General features: G+C 64.0%; 5 non-coding genes across 5 annotated transcripts; all 5 read right to left on the bottom strand.

Moving 5' to 3' along the window:
• Nucleotides 1-1,524: 1,524 nt before the first annotated feature.
• LOC142876513 (5S ribosomal RNA) lies at nucleotides 1,525-1,643 on the bottom strand. Its single transcript, XR_012923414.1, has one exon. It is a non-coding gene; the product is annotated as a 5S ribosomal RNA (ribosomal RNA).
• Nucleotides 1,644-5,164: 3,521 nt separating this feature from the next.
• Nucleotides 5,165-5,283, bottom strand: LOC142876502 (5S ribosomal RNA). Its single transcript, XR_012923403.1, has one exon. It is a non-coding gene; the product is annotated as a 5S ribosomal RNA (ribosomal RNA).
• A 3,523-nt stretch (nucleotides 5,284-8,806) lies between these two features.
• On the bottom strand, nucleotides 8,807-8,925 carry LOC142876491 (5S ribosomal RNA). The gene has a single exon (XR_012923392.1). It is a non-coding gene; the product is annotated as a 5S ribosomal RNA (ribosomal RNA).
• Nucleotides 8,926-12,440: 3,515 nt separating this feature from the next.
• LOC142876480 (5S ribosomal RNA) lies at nucleotides 12,441-12,559 on the bottom strand. Its single transcript, XR_012923381.1, has one exon. It is a non-coding gene; the product is annotated as a 5S ribosomal RNA (ribosomal RNA).
• A 3,518-nt stretch (nucleotides 12,560-16,077) lies between these two features.
• On the bottom strand, nucleotides 16,078-16,196 carry LOC142876469 (5S ribosomal RNA). Its single transcript, XR_012923370.1, has one exon. It is a non-coding gene; the product is annotated as a 5S ribosomal RNA (ribosomal RNA).
• Between the last annotated feature and the right edge of the window lie 2,714 nt (nucleotides 16,197-18,910).

The following is an 18,910-nucleotide window of genomic DNA, read 5'->3' as shown; positions in this document are numbered from 1 at the left end:
GACAGAGAGCCCCGGAATCCGACGTGGAGAGCTGGGTGTACGTCCCCACGAGGAGGCGGTCCCCACCTCCGCGGCTCTCCCCTTGCGGGGGGGGGGAAAGCAGCCACGGGGCCTCGGAGAAGACACCAGGCTGGGCGCCCGCCCCACAGTGGGGGCACGTCCCCCGCAGGCCACTTAGCGACGGCCGCCGGCCGGCGGACGGTTGGGTGGCGCGAGACGCTGCGGCCGCCCTGCTACCGGGTTCCTGGGAGGGCGTCCTGGAACCAGCGTCCACACCAAGCCCTTGGAAGGCCCAGGCGACGGAGGAGCCCCGTCAGGCAGGGGCCGAGGACGGTGACGGCCCGGGCGGGGAGGAGCGTGTCAGGCAGGGGCAGAGGACGGTGACAGGTGACAGGCCGGGCGGGAAGGAGTCAGTCAGGCAGGGGCCGAGGAGGAGACGGGCTGGGTAAGGGTTAGGGTTAGAGTCAGGGCACAAGTCACAATCGCAAAGACCTGGAAGCGACCCGAGTGCCCATCGACCCACGAGTGCGTAAATGAAATGTGGCGCGTGGACACCACGGAGTGCTATTCAGCTAGGAGGAGCAGCGGTGAGAGGGCACCTCTCGTGGTTCTCCTGGCCAGAGCTGGAACCCGTTCCAGTAAGCCAGGTAGCCCAAGAATGGACACACGAGCACCACGTGCTCGCGCTCACCAGCAAATGGGTACGAACCGATGGACACCTAAGTGGACACAGAGGAATCACCTTCATCGGGTGGGTGTCGGGCGGGTGGGGGGAGGGGATGGGCATACACCTCCATTAGGAATGGGGTGGGTGCGCACCGACTGGGGCATGGGCGCACTTGAGGCTCTGACCCGAGGGGGGAGGCTGGGAGAGGGCAACGTACCCGACCTTAACATTGGTACCCCCACAATACGCTGGAACGACATCAGAGGTAAATGAATAAGAACACAGGGGGGAGGGGGGCACGGGCAACACATGTCACCTTAATACTTGGACTCCCATCATCTGCTTGAAAAGAGAGAGAAAAGAAAATGCAATCATAGAGATAAGAGACACTTTTTAAAAATAATGAATCCGAAGAGAAAAGTAAAAGGAGGCCTGTGGAGCAGGTCTGGGTGCGACTCCGGATCCCCCAACATCAGGTGCCACCACCAAAGATTCCTACGTGTAGCCCATAGAACCCCAAAAGCAACGGGACGAGTTCTGGTCACATACTCCCTCCAAATGACATCCTGGCCTTCTTCTGGAACTCCCTCCCCTCTCAGACTCTCAAGGTTTCCTCCAGCGTGTCGGTTCCCACAGAGCAGACCTTTGGTCTGAGACCTGACAGTCCAGAAGCCACGCATGCTGCCGCGTGACGGCGGTGTCGCGGCTTGGGACAAGAGGAGGCCCCACGGTGCGGGCTGGGGCGCCAGGCACCGCGGCGGGCGCTGAGGGTGGGGGTGACCCCCACCCCGGGCCGCCGCCTCGCTCCCAGAGAGGGGACAGAACAAGAGGCAAAACAAAAAAAAAAAAAAAGAAGAAGCCTACGGCACCCGGTATTCCCAGGCGGTCTCCCATCCAAGTACTAACCAGGCCCGACCCTGCTTAGCTTCCGAGACCAGACGAGGTCGGGCGCGTTCAGGGTGGTGTGGCCCTAGACGGCGGAGGGCGCCCCTGCCCCGCTCAAGAAGCCGAGCCTCTCTGCGCTTCCCCGCCGCCTCCTCCCGCCCCAGGCCCCGCACCGGCGCTGACCCGCGCCGGGCCGGGCCTGTTGAGTTCACCGGCCGGGTCCGGCGGGCTCCGAGGGACGGGGGTGACAGGCGGGGCGGGGCGGGCAGGGAGCGGTGGGCCGGGGTGGGGGGCTGTCTCTCTATACACACACACACACACACACACACACACACACTCACACTCACACTCACACAAGATGCGCCTCCACGGCTGGACTCGCCAAGGTGGAGACCTTCCAGCCCCCTTCCTCTCCTCGCCTGGCCTCCTTCACCTACCCGCCCCCCACCCCCAGCTCGTGGCCGCCCCCGCCGCCGCCGCCGCCGATTGCGCACGCGCGGATCGCCCGCCCTTTGACCCCAGGCAGGGGCCGCCCTCCCCGACAACCCCTTTCAGCTGGGCCCCCCACCCTGTGGGTGGGCTGCCGCCTATTCCCCCGGGCCCCGGGCTGGGGCACAGCGCATGGGGGAGGGGAGCGAGTGTATGGGGCGTCTCTCTCTCTCTCTAGGGATGTGTCCCATGGGTGGGGTGGCGTGGTTTGTGGGGCGCTGAAGAAATCAGTCCCCTCCATCTCCTACCTCTGGAAAACGCCCAAGCCCTTGGAGAACTGCCGGCAACGCGACCGGGGGGGCCGGGACCCTCCTCTGTGTCCTCCTGTGGCCCAGTCCAAGGGGCCGGGGCCTGGGCCTGGCCGGGGCTGCATTGGACCCCGACCACCCTGGCGTGTGGACTCGCTAAAAATCGGCCATTAGATATTGGATTCCAGCTTCATTGAGGTCATTTCACTAATGAGTGCACCGGAAAGAGTTTCCTAATCCATCTGTGAGGGTGGCAACTGAAAGAGAATTTTAAAGCTGACAGAATAGGCGAGGAAAGGCATAGGAGATTTCCACACCCAGTAAGGAAGCCTTTCCCGAAATGGAAGAAAGAAACGAGCAAACAGAAACACCGGTAGCCCGCCAGGATCAGAGTCTGCCCCCGAGAGAAAGTACCCTGACCAGGTTCACCCGTGGGTGGGTGGCGAGCTAGCGGCATTCAGAAGAGCGAGGCCCGCAGTCTGTGCAGAAGACACCTGCACTCGGGTGTGTGTGTGGCGGCACGATTCACAAGCAGCTCCAGATGTTAAGCCAAGGAGAAGCCAGGGAGTTCCCAACGCCCCAGGTGTCCTCAGCCCACGACTGGCTGCTGGGGGAATGCGAAGCCCGGCTCCTTGTCTCAGAGCGGGACAACCAGGAGGTGTGACGTACACCCCGGGGTTCCCAGGAGGATCAGGCTGAAGCTGGGACTTGGCCTGAAAGTGTCCCCTCGCATGGCCACCCCCTTCCCCTTCCTGCTCCTCTACTCCTGGTGCCCCTCCATCCAGGGGCCAGACCTTAAAGAGTCACCCGCAAGAGAATCCTGGTCCCAAAGGAGCCTTCTGGGGGACCCGTGCTGAGAGAGGTTGTGGGCATGGCCCGCTGGGGCTCTGCCCGACCCAGGGCTGAGAGATGCAACCTCCCAGCTCTGGGTCCCTGCAGGGGAAGCGTTGGCAAGCACAGGGCCAGTCCTCCAAAGGCCCAGGTGCAGGGAGCCCAGGCCAAGCAGCCTGTGGAAGAAGCCACCCCGGGAAGACGACTGCAGGCCACGGCCCTTCCCACCTCCTCCTCCTCCTCCTCCTGCTCCTCCACCCCCACCGACCTCCCACCCCCCACCCCCGACATGGCGCAGGGCTCAGAGACACCTCAGACACTTGCTACCCAAAGTGCAAAGGGCATCAGTTGCTCCTCCAAACCCCCCCCCCTGCCCAGCAGACCGCGTCGTCCAGCCAGCCCCCGGGCCTCCCTGGGGTGCCCAGCACAAAAGTGCAGACAACCACCGGACCCTCAATCTCAGTTTTCGGATGTTTTTGCCACTCTAAGGACCCGCAGGCCAGCTGGGCCTTCTGGCAGGACAGAGAGCCCCGGAATCCGACGTGGAGAGCTGGGTGTACGTCCCCACGAGGAGGCGGTCCCCACCTCCGCGGCTCTCCCCTTGCGGGGGGGGGTGAAAGCAGCCACGGGGCCTCGGAGAAGACACCAGGCTGGGCGCCCGCCCCACAGTGGGGGCACGTCCCCCGCAGGCCACTTAGCGACGGCCGCCGGCCGGCGGACGGTTGGGTGGCGCGAGACGCTGCGGCCGCCCTGCTACCGGGTTCCTGGGAGGGCGTCCTGGAACCAGCGTCCACACCAAGCCCTTGGAAGGCCCAGGCGACGGAGGAGCCCCGTCAGGCAGGGGCCGAGGACGGTGACGGCCCGGGCGGGGAGGAGCGTGTCAGGCAGGGGCAGAGGACGGTGACAGGTGACAGGCCGGGCGGGAAGGAGTCAGTCAGGCAGGGGCCGAGGAGGAGACGGGCTGGGTAAGGGTTAGGGTTAGAGTCAGGGCACAAGTCACAATCGCAAAGACCTGGAAGCGACCCGAGTGCCCATCGACCCACGAGTGCGTAAATGAAATGTGGCGCGTGGACACCACGGAGTGCTATTCAGCTAGGAGGAGCAGCGGTGAGAGGGCACCTCTCGTGGTTCTCCTGGCCAGAGCTGGAACCCGTTCCAGTAAGCCAGGTAGCCCAAGAATGGACACACGAGCACCACGTGCTCGCGCTCACCAGCAAATGGGTACGAACCGATGGACACCTAAGTGGACACAGAGGAATCACCTTCATCGGGTGGGTGTCGGGCGGGTGGGGGGAGGGGATGGGCATACACCTCCATTAGGAATGGGGTGGGTGCGCACCGACTGGGGCATGGGCGCACTTGAGGCTCTGACCCGAGGGGGGAGGCTGGGAGAGGGCAACGTACCCGACCTTAACATTGGTACCCCCACAATACGCTGGAACGACATCAGAGGTAAATGAATAAGAACACAGGGGGGAGGGGGGCACGGGCAACACATGTCACCTTAATACTTGGACTCCCATCATCTGCTTGAAAAGAGAGAGAAAAGAAAATGCAATCATAGAGATAAGAGACACTTTTTAAAAATAATGAATCCGAAGAGAAAAGTAAAAGGAGGCCTGTGGAGCAGGTCTGGGTGCGACTCCGGATCCCCCAACATCAGGTGCCACCACCAAAGATTCCTACGTGTAGCCCATAGAACCCCAAAAGCAACGGGACGAGTTCTGGTCACATACTCCCTCCAAATGACATCCTGGCCTTCTTCTGGAACTCCCTCCCCTCTCAGACTCTCAAGGTTTCCTCCAGCGTGTCGGTTCCCACAGAGCAGACCTTTGGTCTGAGACCTGACAGTCCAGAAGCCACGCATGCTGCCGCGTGACGGCGGTGTCGCGGCTTGGGACAAGAGGAGGCCCCACGGTGCGGGCTGGGGCGCCAGGCACCGCGGCGGGCGCTGAGGGTGGGGGTGACCCCCACCCCGGGCCGCCGCCTCGCTCCCAGAGAGGGGACAGAACAAGAGGCAAAACAAAAAAAAAAAAAAAGAAGAAGCCTACGGCACCCGGTATTCCCAGGCGGTCTCCCATCCAAGTACTAACCAGGCCCGACCCTGCTTAGCTTCCGAGACCAGACGAGGTCGGGCGCGTTCAGGGTGGTGTGGCCCTAGACGGCGGAGGGCGCCCCTGCCCCGCTCAAGAAGCCGAGCCTCTCTGCGCTTCCCCGCCGCCTCCTCCCGCCCCAGGCCCCGCACCGGCGCTGACCCGCGCCGGGCCGGGCCTGTTGAGTTCACCGGCCGGGTCCGGCGGGCTCCGAGGGACGGGGGTGACAGGCGGGGCGGGGCGGGCAGGGAGCGGTGGGCCGGGGTGGGGGGCTGTCTCTCTATACACACACACACACACACACACACACTCACACTCACACAAGATGCGCCTCCACGGCTGGACTCGCCAAGGTGGAGACCTTCCAGCCCCCTTCCTCTCCTCGCCTGGCCTCCTTCACCTACCCGCCCCCCACCCCCAGCTCGTGGCCGCCCCCGCCGCCGCCGCCGCCGCCGCCGCCGCCGCCGATTGCGCACGCGCGGATCGCCCGCCCTTTGACCCCAGGCAGGGGCCGCCCTCCCCGACAACCCCTTTCAGCTGGGCCCCCCACCCTGTGGGTGGGCTGCCGCCTATTCCCCCGGGCCCCGGGCTGGGGCACAGCGCATGGGGGAGGGGAGCGAGTGTATGGGGCGTCTCTCTCTCTCTCTAGGGATGTGTCCCATGGGTGGGGTGGCGTGGTTTGTGGGGCGCTGAAGAAATCAGTCCCCTCCATCTCCTACCTCTGGAAAACGCCCAAGCCCTTGGAGAACTGCCGGCAACGCGACCGGGGGGGCCGGGACCCTCCTCTGCGTCCTCCTGTGGCCCAGTCCAAGGGGCCGGGGCCTGGGCCTGGCCGGGGCTGCATTGGACCCCGACCACCCTGGCGTGTGGACTCGCTAAAAATCGGCCATTAGATATTGGATTCCAGCTTCATTGAGGTCATTTCACTAATGAGTGCACCGGAAAGAGTTTCCTAATCCATCTGTGAGGGTGGCAACTGAAAGAGAATTTTAAAGCTGACAGAATAGGCGAGGAAAGGCATAGGAGATTTCCACACCCAGTAAGGAAGCCTTTCCCGAAATGGAAGAAAGAAACGAGCAAACAGAAACACCGGTAGCCCGCCAGGATCAGAGTCTGCCCCCGAGAGAAAGTACCCTGACCAGGTTCACCCGTGGGTGGGTGGCGAGCTAGCGGCATTCAGAAGAGCGAGGCCCGCAGTCTGTGCAGAAGACACCTGCACTCGGGTGTGTGTGTGGCGGCACGATTCACAAGCAGCTCCAGATGTTAAGCCAAGGAGAAGCCAGGGAGTTCCCAACGCCCCAGGTGTCCTCAGCCCACGACTGGCTGCTGGGGGAATGCGAAGCCCGGCTCCTTGTCTCAGAGCGGGACAACCAGGAGGTGTGACGTACACCCCGGGGTTCCCAGGAGGATCAGGCTGAAGCTGGGACTTGGCCTGAAAGTGTCCCCTCGCATGGCCACCCCCTTCCCCTTCCTGCTCCTCTACTCCTGGTGCCCCTCCATCCAGGGGCCAGACCTTAAAGAGTCACCCGCAAGAGAATCCTGGTCCCAAAGGAGCCTTCTGGGGGACCCGTGCTGAGAGAGGTTGTGGGCATGGCCCGCTGGGGCTCTGCCCGACCCAGGGCTGAGAGATGCAACCTCCCAGCTCTGGGTCCCTGCAGGGGAAGCGTTGGCAAGCACAGGGCCAGTCCTCCAAAGGCCCAGGTGCAGGGAGCCCAGGCCAAGCAGCCTGTGGAAGAAGCCACCCCGGGAAGACGACTGCAGGCCACGGCCCTTCCCACCTCCTCCTCCTCCTCCTCCTGCTCCTCCACCCCCACCGACCTCCCACCCCCCACCCCCGACATGGCGCAGGGCTCAGAGACACCTCAGACACTTGCTACCCAAAGTGCAAAGGGCATCAGTTGCTCCTCCAAACCCCCCCCCCTGCCCAGCAGACCGCGTCGTCCAGCCAGCCCCCGGGCCTCCCTGGGGTGCCCAGCACAAAAGTGCAGACAACCACCGGACCCTCAATCTCAGTTTTCGGATGTTTTTGCCACTCTAAGGACCCGCAGGCCAGCTGGGCCTTCTGGCAGGACAGAGAGCCCCGGAATCCGACGTGGAGAGCTGGGTGTACGTCCCCACGAGGAGGCGGTCCCCACCTCCGCGGCTCTCCCCTTGCGGGGGGGGGGAAAGCAGCCACGGGGCCTCGGAGAAGACACCAGGCTGGGCGCCCGCCCCACAGTGGGGGCACGTCCCCCGCAGGCCACTTAGCGACGGCCGCCGGCCGGCGGACGGTTGGGTGGCGCGAGACGCTGCGGCCGCCCTGCTACCGGGTTCCTGGGAGGGCGTCCTGGAACCAGCGTCCACACCAAGCCCTTGGAAGGCCCAGGCGACGGAGGAGCCCCGTCAGGCAGGGGCCGAGGACGGTGACGGCCCGGGCGGGGAGGAGCGTGTCAGGCAGGGGCAGAGGACGGTGACAGGTGACAGGCCGGGCGGGAAGGAGTCAGTCAGGCAGGGGCCGAGGAGGAGACGGGCTGGGTAAGGGTTAGGGTTAGAGTCAGGGCACAAGTCACAATCGCAAAGACCTGGAAGCGACCCGAGTGCCCATCGACCCACGAGTGCGTAAATGAAATGTGGCGCGTGGACACCACGGAGTGCTATTCAGCTAGGAGGAGCAGCGGTGAGAGGGCACCTCTCGTGGTTCTCCTGGCCAGAGCTGGAACCCGTTCCAGTAAGCCAGGTAGCCCAAGAATGGACACACGAGCACCACGTGCTCGCGCTCACCAGCAAATGGGTACGAACCGATGGACACCTAAGTGGACACAGAGGAATCACCTTCATCGGGTGGGTGTCGGGCGGGTGGGGGGAGGGGATGGGCATACACCTCCATTAGGAATGGGGTGGGTGCGCACCGACTGGGGCATGGGCGCACTTGAGGCTCTGACCCGAGGGGGGAGGCTGGGAGAGGGCAACGTACCCGACCTTAACATTGGTACCCCCACAATACGCTGGAACGACATCAGAGGTAAATGAATAAGAACACAGGGGGGAGGGGGGCACGGGCAACACATGTCACCTTAATACTTGGACTCCCATCATCTGCTTGAAAAGAGAGAGAAAAGAAAATGCAATCATAGAGATAAGAGACACTTTTTAAAAATAATGAATCCGAAGAGAAAAGTAAAAGGAGGCCTGTGGAGCAGGTCTGGGTGCGACTCCGGATCCCCCAACATCAGGTGCCACCACCAAAGATTCCTACGTGTAGCCCATAGAACCCCAAAAGCAACGGGACGAGTTCTGGTCACATACTCCCTCCAAATGACATCCTGGCCTTCTTCTGGAACTCCCTCCCCTCTCAGACTCTCAAGGTTTCCTCCAGCGTGTCGGTTCCCACAGAGCAGACCTTTGGTCTGAGACCTGACAGTCCAGAAGCCACGCATGCTGCCGCGTGACGGCGGTGTCGCGGCTTGGGACAAGAGGAGGCCCCACGGTGCGGGCTGGGGCGCCAGGCACCGCGGCGGGCGCTGAGGGTGGGGGTGACCCCCACCCCGGGCCGCCGCCTCGCTCCCAGAGAGGGGACAGAACAAGAGGCAAAACAAAAAAAAAAAAAAAGAAGAAGCCTACGGCACCCGGTATTCCCAGGCGGTCTCCCATCCAAGTACTAACCAGGCCCGACCCTGCTTAGCTTCCGAGACCAGACGAGGTCGGGCGCGTTCAGGGTGGTGTGGCCCTAGACGGCGGAGGGCGCCCCTGCCCCGCTCAAGAAGCCGAGCCTCTCTGCGCTTCCCCGCCGCCTCCTCCCGCCCCAGGCCCCGCACCGGCGCTGACCCGCGCCGGGCCGGGCCTGTTGAGTTCACCGGCCGGGTCCGGCGGGCTCCGAGGGACGGGGGTGACAGGCGGGGCGGGGCGGGCAGGGAGCGGTGGGCCGGGGTGGGGGGCTGTCTCTCTATACACACACACACACACACACACACACACACACACTCACACTCACACAAGATGCGCCTCCACGGCTGGACTCGCCAAGGTGGAGACCTTCCAGCCCCCTTCCTCTCCTCGCCTGGCCTCCTTCACCTACCCGCCCCCCACCCCCAGCTCGTGGCCGCCGCCGCCGCCGCCGCCGATTGCGCACGCGCGGATCGCCCGCCCTTTGACCCCAGGCAGGGGCCGCCCTCCCCGACAACCCCTTTCAGCTGGGCCCCCCACCCTGTGGGTGGGCTGCCGCCTATTCCCCCGGGCCCCGGGCTGGGGCACAGCGCATGGGGGAGGGGAGCGAGTGTATGGGGCGTCTCTCTCTCTCTCTAGGGATGTGTCCCATGGGTGGGGTGGCGTGGTTTGTGGGGCGCTGAAGAAATCAGTCCCCTCCATCTCCTACCTCTGGAAAACGCCCAAGCCCTTGGAGAACTGCCGGCAACGCGACCGGGGGGGCCGGGACCCTCCTCTGTGTCCTCCTGTGGCCCAGTCCAAGGGGCCGGGGCCTGGGCCTGGCCGGGGCTGCATTGGACCCCGACCACCCTGGCGTGTGGACTCGCTAAAAATCGGCCATTAGATATTGGATTCCAGCTTCATTGAGGTCATTTCACTAATGAGTGCACCGGAAAGAGTTTCCTAATCCATCTGTGAGGGTGGCAACTGAAAGAGAATTTTAAAGCTGACAGAATAGGCGAGGAAAGGCATAGGAGATTTCCACACCCAGTAAGGAAGCCTTTCCCGAAATGGAAGAAAGAAACGAGCAAACAGAAACACCGGTAGCCCGCCAGGATCAGAGTCTGCCCCCGAGAGAAAGTACCCTGACCAGGTTCACCCGTGGGTGGGTGGCGAGCTAGCGGCATTCAGAAGAGCGAGGCCCGCAGTCTGTGCAGAAGACACCTGCACTCGGGTGTGTGTGTGGCGGCACGATTCACAAGCAGCTCCAGATGTTAAGCCAAGGAGAAGCCAGGGAGTTCCCAACGCCCCAGGTGTCCTCAGCCCACGACTGGCTGCTGGGGGAATGCGAAGCCCGGCTCCTTGTCTCAGAGCGGGACAACCAGGAGGTGTGACGTACACCCCGGGGTTCCCAGGAGGATCAGGCTGAAGCTGGGACTTGGCCTGAAAGTGTCCCCTCGCATGGCCACCCCCTTCCCCTTCCTGCTCCTCTACTCCTGGTGCCCCTCCATCCAGGGGCCAGACCTTAAAGAGTCACCCGCAAGAGAATCCTGGTCCCAAAGGAGCCTTCTGGGGGACCCGTGCTGAGAGAGGTTGTGGGCATGGCCCGCTGGGGCTCTGCCCGACCCAGGGCTGAGAGATGCAACCTCCCAGCTCTGGGTCCCTGCAGGGGAAGCGTTGGCAAGCACAGGGCCAGTCCTCCAAAGGCCCAGGTGCAGGGAGCCCAGGCCAAGCAGCCTGTGGAAGAAGCCACCCCGGGAAGACGACTGCAGGCCACGGCCCTTCCCACCTCCTCCTCCTCCTCCTCCTGCTCCTCCACCCCCACCGACCTCCCACCCCCCACCCCCGACATGGCGCAGGGCTCAGAGACACCTCAGACACTTGCTACCCAAAGTGCAAAGGGCATCAGTTGCTCCTCCAAACCCCCCCCCCTGCCCAGCAGACCGCGTCGTCCAGCCAGCCCCCGGGCCTCCCTGGGGTGCCCAGCACAAAAGTGCAGACAACCACCGGACCCTCAATCTCAGTTTTCGGATGTTTTTGCCACTCTAAGGACCCGCAGGCCAGCTGGGCCTTCTGGCAGGACAGAGAGCCCCGGAATCCGACGTGGAGAGCTGGGTGTACGTCCCCACGAGGAGGCGGTCCCCACCTCCGCGGCTCTCCCCTTGCGGGGGGGGGGTGAAAGCAGCCACGGGGCCTCGGAGAAGACACCAGGCTGGGCGCCCGCCCCACAGTGGGGGCACGTCCCCCGCAGGCCACTTAGCGACGGCCGCCGGCCGGCGGACGGTTGGGTGGCGCGAGACGCTGCGGCCGCCCTGCTACCGGGTTCCTGGGAGGGCGTCCTGGAACCAGCGTCCACACCAAGCCCTTGGAAGGCCCAGGCGACGGAGGAGCCCCGTCAGGCAGGGGCCGAGGACGGTGACGGCCCGGGCGGGGAGGAGCGTGTCAGGCAGGGGCAGAGGACGGTGACAGGTGACAGGCCGGGCGGGAAGGAGTCAGTCAGGCAGGGGCCGAGGAGGAGACGGGCTGGGTAAGGGTTAGGGTTAGAGTCAGGGCACAAGTCACAATCGCAAAGACCTGGAAGCGACCCGAGTGCCCATCGACCCACGAGTGCGTAAATGAAATGTGGCGCGTGGACACCACGGAGTGCTATTCAGCTAGGAGGAGCAGCGGTGAGAGGGCACCTCTCGTGGTTCTCCTGGCCAGAGCTGGAACCCGTTCCAGTAAGCCAGGTAGCCCAAGAATGGACACACGAGCACCACGTGCTCGCGCTCACCAGCAAATGGGTACGAACCGATGGACACCTAAGTGGACACAGAGGAATCACCTTCATCGGGTGGGTGTCGGGCGGGTGGGGGGAGGGGATGGGCATACACCTCCATTAGGAATGGGGTGGGTGCGCACCGACTGGGGCATGGGCGCACTTGAGGCTCTGACCCGAGGGGGGAGGCTGGGAGAGGGCAACGTACCCGACCTTAACATTGGTACCCCCACAATACGCTGGAACGACATCAGAGGTAAATGAATAAGAACACAGGGGGGAGGGGGGCACGGGCAACACATGTCACCTTAATACTTGGACTCCCATCATCTGCTTGAAAAGAGAGAGAAAAGAAAATGCAATCATAGAGATAAGAGACACTTTTTAAAAATAATGAATCCGAAGAGAAAAGTAAAAGGAGGCCTGTGGAGCAGGTCTGGGTGCGACTCCGGATCCCCCAACATCAGGTGCCACCACCAAAGATTCCTACGTGTAGCCCATAGAACCCCAAAAGCAACGGGACGAGTTCTGGTCACATACTCCCTCCAAATGACATCCTGGCCTTCTTCTGGAACTCCCTCCCCTCTCAGACTCTCAAGGTTTCCTCCAGCGTGTCGGTTCCCACAGAGCAGACCTTTGGTCTGAGACCTGACAGTCCAGAAGCCACGCATGCTGCCGCGTGACGGCGGTGTCGCGGCTTGGGACAAGAGGAGGCCCCACGGTGCGGGCTGGGGCGCCAGGCACCGCGGCGGGCGCTGAGGGTGGGGGTGACCCCCACCCCGGGCCGCCGCCTCGCTCCCAGAGAGGGGACAGAACAAGAGGCAAAACAAAAAAAAAAAAAAAGAAGAAGCCTACGGCACCCGGTATTCCCAGGCGGTCTCCCATCCAAGTACTAACCAGGCCCGACCCTGCTTAGCTTCCGAGACCAGACGAGGTCGGGCGCGTTCAGGGTGGTGTGGCCCTAGACGGCGGAGGGCGCCCCTGCCCCGCTCAAGAAGCCGAGCCTCTCTGCGCTTCCCCGCCGCCTCCTCCCGCCCCAGGCCCCGCACCGGCGCTGACCCGCGCCGGGCCGGGCCTGTTGAGTTCACCGGCCGGGTCCGGCGGGCTCCGAGGGACGGGGGTGACAGGCGGGGCGGGGCGGGCAGGGAGCGGTGGGCCGGGGTGGGGGGCTGTCTCTCTATACACACACACACACACACACACACACTCACACTCACACAAGATGCGCCTCCACGGCTGGACTCGCCAAGGTGGAGACCTTCCAGCCCCCTTCCTCTCCTCGCCTGGCCTCCTTCACCTACCCGCCCCCCACCCCCAGCTCGTGGCCGCCCCCGCCGCCGCCGCCGCCGCCGCCGCCGATTGCGCACGCGCGGATCGCCCGCCCTTTGACCCCAGGCAGGGGCCGCCCTCCCCGACAACCCCTTTCAGCTGGGCCCCCCACCCTGTGGGTGGGCTGCCGCCTATTCCCCCGGGCCCCGGGCTGGGGCACAGCGCATGGGGGAGGGGAGCGAGTGTATGGGGCGTCTCTCTCTCTCTCTAGGGATGTGTCCCATGGGTGGGGTGGCGTGGTTTGTGGGGCGCTGAAGAAATCAGTCCCCTCCATCTCCTACCTCTGGAAAACGCCCAAGCCCTTGGAGAACTGCCGGCAACGCGACCGGGGGGGCCGGGACCCTCCTCTGCGTCCTCCTGTGGCCCAGTCCAAGGGGCCGGGGCCTGGGCCTGGCCGGGGCTGCATTGGACCCCGACCACCCTGGCGTGTGGACTCGCTAAAAATCGGCCATTAGATATTGGATTCCAGCTTCATTGAGGTCATTTCACTAATGAGTGCACCGGAAAGAGTTTCCTAATCCATCTGTGAGGGTGGCAACTGAAAGAGAATTTTAAAGCTGACAGAATAGGCGAGGAAAGGCATAGGAGATTTCCACACCCAGTAAGGAAGCCTTTCCCGAAATGGAAGAAAGAAACGAGCAAACAGAAACACCGGTAGCCCGCCAGGATCAGAGTCTGCCCCCGAGAGAAAGTACCCTGACCAGGTTCACCCGTGGGTGGGTGGCGAGCTAGCGGCATTCAGAAGAGCGAGGCCCGCAGTCTGTGCAGAAGACACCTGCACTCGGGTGTGTGTGTGGCGGCACGATTCACAAGCAGCTCCAGATGTTAAGCCAAGGAGAAGCCAGGGAGTTCCCAACGCCCCAGGTGTCCTCAGCCCACGACTGGCTGCTGGGGGAATGCGAAGCCCGGCTCCTTGTCTCAGAGCGGGACAACCAGGAGGTGTGACGTACACCCCGGGGTTCCCAGGAGGATCAGGCTGAAGCTGGGACTTGGCCTGAAAGTGTCCCCTCGCATGGCCACCCCCTTCCCCTTCCTGCTCCTCTACTCCTGGTGCCCCTCCATCCAGGGGCCAGACCTTAAAGAGTCACCCGCAAGAGAATCCTGGTCCCAAAGGAGCCTTCTGGGGGACCCGTGCTGAGAGAGGTTGTGGGCATGGCCCGCTGGGGCTCTGCCCGACCCAGGGCTGAGAGATGCAACCTCCCAGCTCTGGGTCCCTGCAGGGGAAGCGTTGGCAAGCACAGGGCCAGTCCTCCAAAGGCCCAGGTGCAGGGAGCCCAGGCCAAGCAGCCTGTGGAAGAAGCCACCCCGGGAAGACGACTGCAGGCCACGGCCCTTCCCACCTCCTCCTCCTCCTCCTCCTGCTCCTCCACCCCCACCGACCTCCCACCCCCCACCCCCGACATGGCGCAGGGCTCAGAGACACCTCAGACACTTGCTACCCAAAGTGCAAAGGGCATCAGTTGCTCCTCCAAACCCCCCCCCCTGCCCAGCAGACCGCGTCGTCCAGCCAGCCCCCGGGCCTCCCTGGGGTGCCCAGCACAAAAGTGCAGACAACCACCGGACCCTCAATCTCAGTTTTCGGATGTTTTTGCCACTCTAAGGACCCGCAGGCCAGCTGGGCCTTCTGGCAGGACAGAGAGCCCCGGAATCCGACGTGGAGAGCTGGGTGTACGTCCCCACGAGGAGGCGGTCCCCACCTCCGCGGCTCTCCCCTTGCGGGGGGGGGTGAAAGCAGCCACGGGGCCTCGGAGAAGACACCAGGCTGGGCGCCCGCCCCACAGTGGGGGCACGTCCCCCGCAGGCCACTTAGCGACGGCCGCCGGCCGGCGGACGGTTGGGTGGCGCGAGACGCTGCGGCCGCCCTGCTACCGGGTTCCTGGGAGGGCGTCCTGGAACCAGCGTCCACACCAAGCCCTTGGAAGGCCCAGGCGACGGAGGAGCCCCGTCAGGCAGGGGCCGAGGACGGTGACGGCCCGGGCGGGGAGGAGCGTGTCAGGCAGGGGCAGAGGACGGTGACAGGTGACAGGCCGGGCGGGAAGGAGTCAGTCAGGCAGGGGCCGAGGAGGAGACGGGCTGGGTAAGGGTTAGGGTTAGAGTCAGGGCACAAGTCACAATCGCAAAGACCTGGAAGCGACCCGAGTGCCCATCGACCCACGAGTGCGTAAATGAAATGTGGCGCGTGGACACCACGGAGTGCTATTCAGCTAGGAGGAGCAGCGGTGAGAGGGCACCTCTCGTGGTTCTCCTGGCCAGAGCTGGAACCCGTTCCAGTAAGCCAGGTAGCCCAAGAATGGACACACGAGCACCACGTGCTCGCGCTCACCAGCAAATGGGTACGAACCGATGGACACCTAAGTGGACACAGAGGAATCACCTTCATCGGGTGGGTGTCGGGCGGGTGGGGGGAGGGGATGGGCATACACCTCCATTAGGAATGGGGTGGGTGCGCACCGACTGGGGGATGGGCGCACTTGAGGCTCTGACCCGAGGGGGGAGGCAGGGAGAGGGCAACGTACCCGACCCTAACATTGGTACCCCCACAATACGCTGGAACGACATCAGAGGTAAATGAATAAGAACACAGGGGGGAGGGGGGCACGGGCAACACATGTCACCTTAATACTTGGACTCCCATCATCTGCTTGAAAAGAGAGAGAAAAGAAAATGCAATCATAGAGATAAGAGACACTTTTTAAAAATAATGAATCCGAAGAGAAAAGTAAAAGGAGGCCTGTGGAGCAGGTCTGGGTGCGACTCCGGATCCCCCAACATCAGGTGCCACCACCAAAGATTCCTACGTGTAGCCCATAGAACCCCAAAAGCAACGGGACGAGTTCTGGTCACATACTCCCTCCAAATGACATCCTGGCCTTCTTCTGGAACTCCCTCCCCTCTCAGACTCTCAAGGTTTCCTCCAGCGTGTCGGTTCCCACAGAGCAGACCTTTGGTCTGAGACCTGACAGTCCAGAAGCCACGCATGCTGCCGCGTGACGGCGGTGTCGCGGCTTGGGACAAGAGGAGGCCCCACGGTGCGGGCTGGGGCGCCAGGCACCGCGGCGGGCGCTGAGGGTGGGGGTGACCCCCACCCCGGGCCGCCGCCTCGCTCCCAGAGAGGGGACAGAACAAGAGGCAAAACAAAAAAAAAAAAAAAGAAGAAGCCTACGGCACCCGGTATTCCCAGGCGGTCTCCCATCCAAGTACTAACCAGGCCCGACCCTGCTTAGCTTCCGAGACCAGACGAGGTCGGGCGCGTTCAGGGTGGTGTGGCCCTAGACGGTGGAGGGCGCCCCTGCCCCGCTCAAGAAGCCGAGCCTCTCTGCGCTTCCCCGCCGCCTCCTCCCGCCCCAGGCCCCGCACCGGCGCTGACCCGCGCCGGGCCGGGCCTGTTGAGTTCACCGGCCGGGTCCGGCGGGCTCCGAGGGACGGGGGTGACAGGCGGGGCGGGGCGGGCAGGGAGCGGTGGGCCGGGGTGGGGGGCTGTCTCTCTATACACACACACACACACACACACACACTCACACTCACACAAGATGCGCCTCCACGGCTGGACTCGCCAAGGTGGAGACCTTCCAGCCCCCTTCCTCTCCTCGCCTGGCCTCCTTCACCTACCCGCCCCCCACCCCCAGCTCGTGGCCGCCCCCGCCGCCGCCGCCGCCGCCGCCGCCGATTGCGCACGCGCGGATCGCCCGCCCTTTGACCCCAGGCAGGGGCCGCCCTCCCCGACAACCCCTTTCAGCTGGGCCCCCCACCCTGTGGGTGGGCTGCCGCCTATTCCCCCGGGCCCCGGGCTGGGGCACAGCGCATGGGGGAGGGGAGCGAGTGTATGGGGCGTCTCTCTCTCTCTCTAGGGATGTGTCCCATGGGTGGGGTGGCGTGGTTTGTGGGGCGCTGAAGAAATCAGTCCCCTCCATCTCCTACCTCTGGAAAACGCCCAAGCCCTTGGAGAACTGCCGGCAACGCGACCGGGGGGGCCGGGACCCTCCTCTGCGTCCTCCTGTGGCCCAGTCCAAGGGGCCGGGGCCTGGGCCTGGCCGGGGCTGCATTGGACCCCGACCACCCTGGCGTGTGGACTCGCTAAAAATCGGCCATTAGATATTGGATTCCAGCTTCATTGAGGTCATTTCACTAATGAGTGCACCGGAAAGAGTTTCCTAATCCATCTGTGAGGGTGGCAACTGAAAGAGAATTTTAAAGCTGACAGAATAGGCGAGGAAAGGCATAGGAGATTTCCACACCCAGTAAGGAAGCCTTTCCCGAAATGGAAGAAAGAAACGAGCAAACAGAAACACCGGTAGCCCGCCAGGATCAGAGTCTGCCCCCGAGAGAAAGTACCCTGACCAGGTTCACCCGTGGGTGGGTGGCGAGCTAGCGGCATTCAGAAGAGCGAGGCCCGCAGTCTGTGCAGAAGACACCTGCACTCGGGTGTGTGTGTGGCGGCACGATTCACAAGCAGCTCCAGATGTTAAGCCAAGGAGAAGCCAGGGAGTTCCCAACGCCCCAGGTGTCCTCAGCCCACGACTGGCTGCTGGGGGAATGCGAAGCCCGGCTCCTTGTCTCAGAGCGGGACAACCAGGAGGTGTGACGTACACCCCGGGGTTCCCAGGAGGATCAGGCTGAAGCTGGGACTTGGCCTGAAAGTGTCCCCTCGCATGGCCACCCCCTTCCCCTTCCTGCTCCTCTACTCCTGGTGCCCCTCCATCCAGGGGCCAGACCTTAAAGAGTCACCCGCAAGAGAATCCTGGTCCCAAAGGAGCCTTCTGGGGGACCCGTGCTGAGAGAGGTTGTGGGCATGGCCCGCTGGGGCTCTGCCCGACCCAGGGCTGAGAGATGCAACCTCCCAGCTCTGGGTCCCTGCAGGGGAAGCGTTGGCAAGCACAGGGCCAGTCCTCCAAAGGCCCAGGTGCAGGGAGCCCAGGCCAAGCAGCCTGTGGAAGAAGCCACCCCGGGAAGACGACTGCAGGCCACGGCCCTTCCCACCTCCTCCTCCTCCTCCTCCTGCTCCTCCACCCCCACCGACCTCCCACCCCCCACCCCCGACATGGCGCAGGGCTCAGAGACACCTCAGACACTTGCTACCCAAAGTGCAAAGGGCATCAGTTGCTCCTCCAAACCCCCCCCCCTGCCCAGCAGACCGCGTCGTCCAGCCAGCCCCCGGGCCTCCCTGGGGTGCCCAGCACAAAAGTGCAGACAACCACCGGACCCTCAATCTCAGTTTTCGGATGTTTTTGCCACTCTAAGGACCCGCAGGCCAGCTGGGCCTTCTGGCAGGACAGAGAGCCCCGGAATCCGACGTGGAGAGCTGGGTGTACGTCCCCACGAGGAGGCGGTCCCCACCTCCGCGGCTCTCCCCTTGCGGGGGGGGGTGAAAGCAGCCACGGGGCCTCGGAGAAGACACCAGGCTGGGCGCCCGCCCCACAGTGGGGGCACGTCCCCCGCAGGCCACTTAGCGACGGCCGCCGGCCGGCGGACGGTTGGGTGGCGCGAGACGCTGCGGCCGCCCTGCTACCGGGTTCCTGGGAGGGCGTCCTGGAACCAGCGTCCACACCAAGCCCTTGGAAGGCCCAGGCGACGGAGGAGCCCCGTCAGGCAGGGGCCGAGGACGGTGACGGCCCGGGCGGGGAGGAGCGTGTCAGGCAGGGGCAGAGGACGGTGACAGGTGACAGGCCGGGCGGGAAGGAGTCAGTCAGGCAGGGGCCGAGGAGGAGACGGGCTGGGTAAGGGTTAGGGTTAGAGTCAGGGCACAAGTCACAATCGCAAAGACCTGGAAGCGACCCGAGTGCCCATCGACCCACGAGTGCGTAAATGAAATGTGGCGCGTGGACACCACGGAGTGCTATTCAGCTAGGAGGAGCAGCGGTGAGAGGGCACCTCTCGTGGTTCTCCTGGCCAGAGCTGGAACCCGTTCCAGTAAGCCAGGTAGCCCAAGAATGGACACACGAGCACCACGTGCTCGCGCTCACCAGCAAATGGGTACGAACCGATGGACACC

This window comes from Microcebus murinus, chromosome 15 (genome assembly GCF_040939455.1).
Source record: "Microcebus murinus isolate Inina chromosome 15, M.murinus_Inina_mat1.0, whole genome shotgun sequence".
In the NCBI taxonomy this organism is placed as follows: Eukaryota; Metazoa; Chordata; class Mammalia; order Primates; family Cheirogaleidae; genus Microcebus; species Microcebus murinus.
Note: the sequence above shows the minus strand (reverse complement) of the source record. Positions and strands in the feature narration are given on the sequence as shown.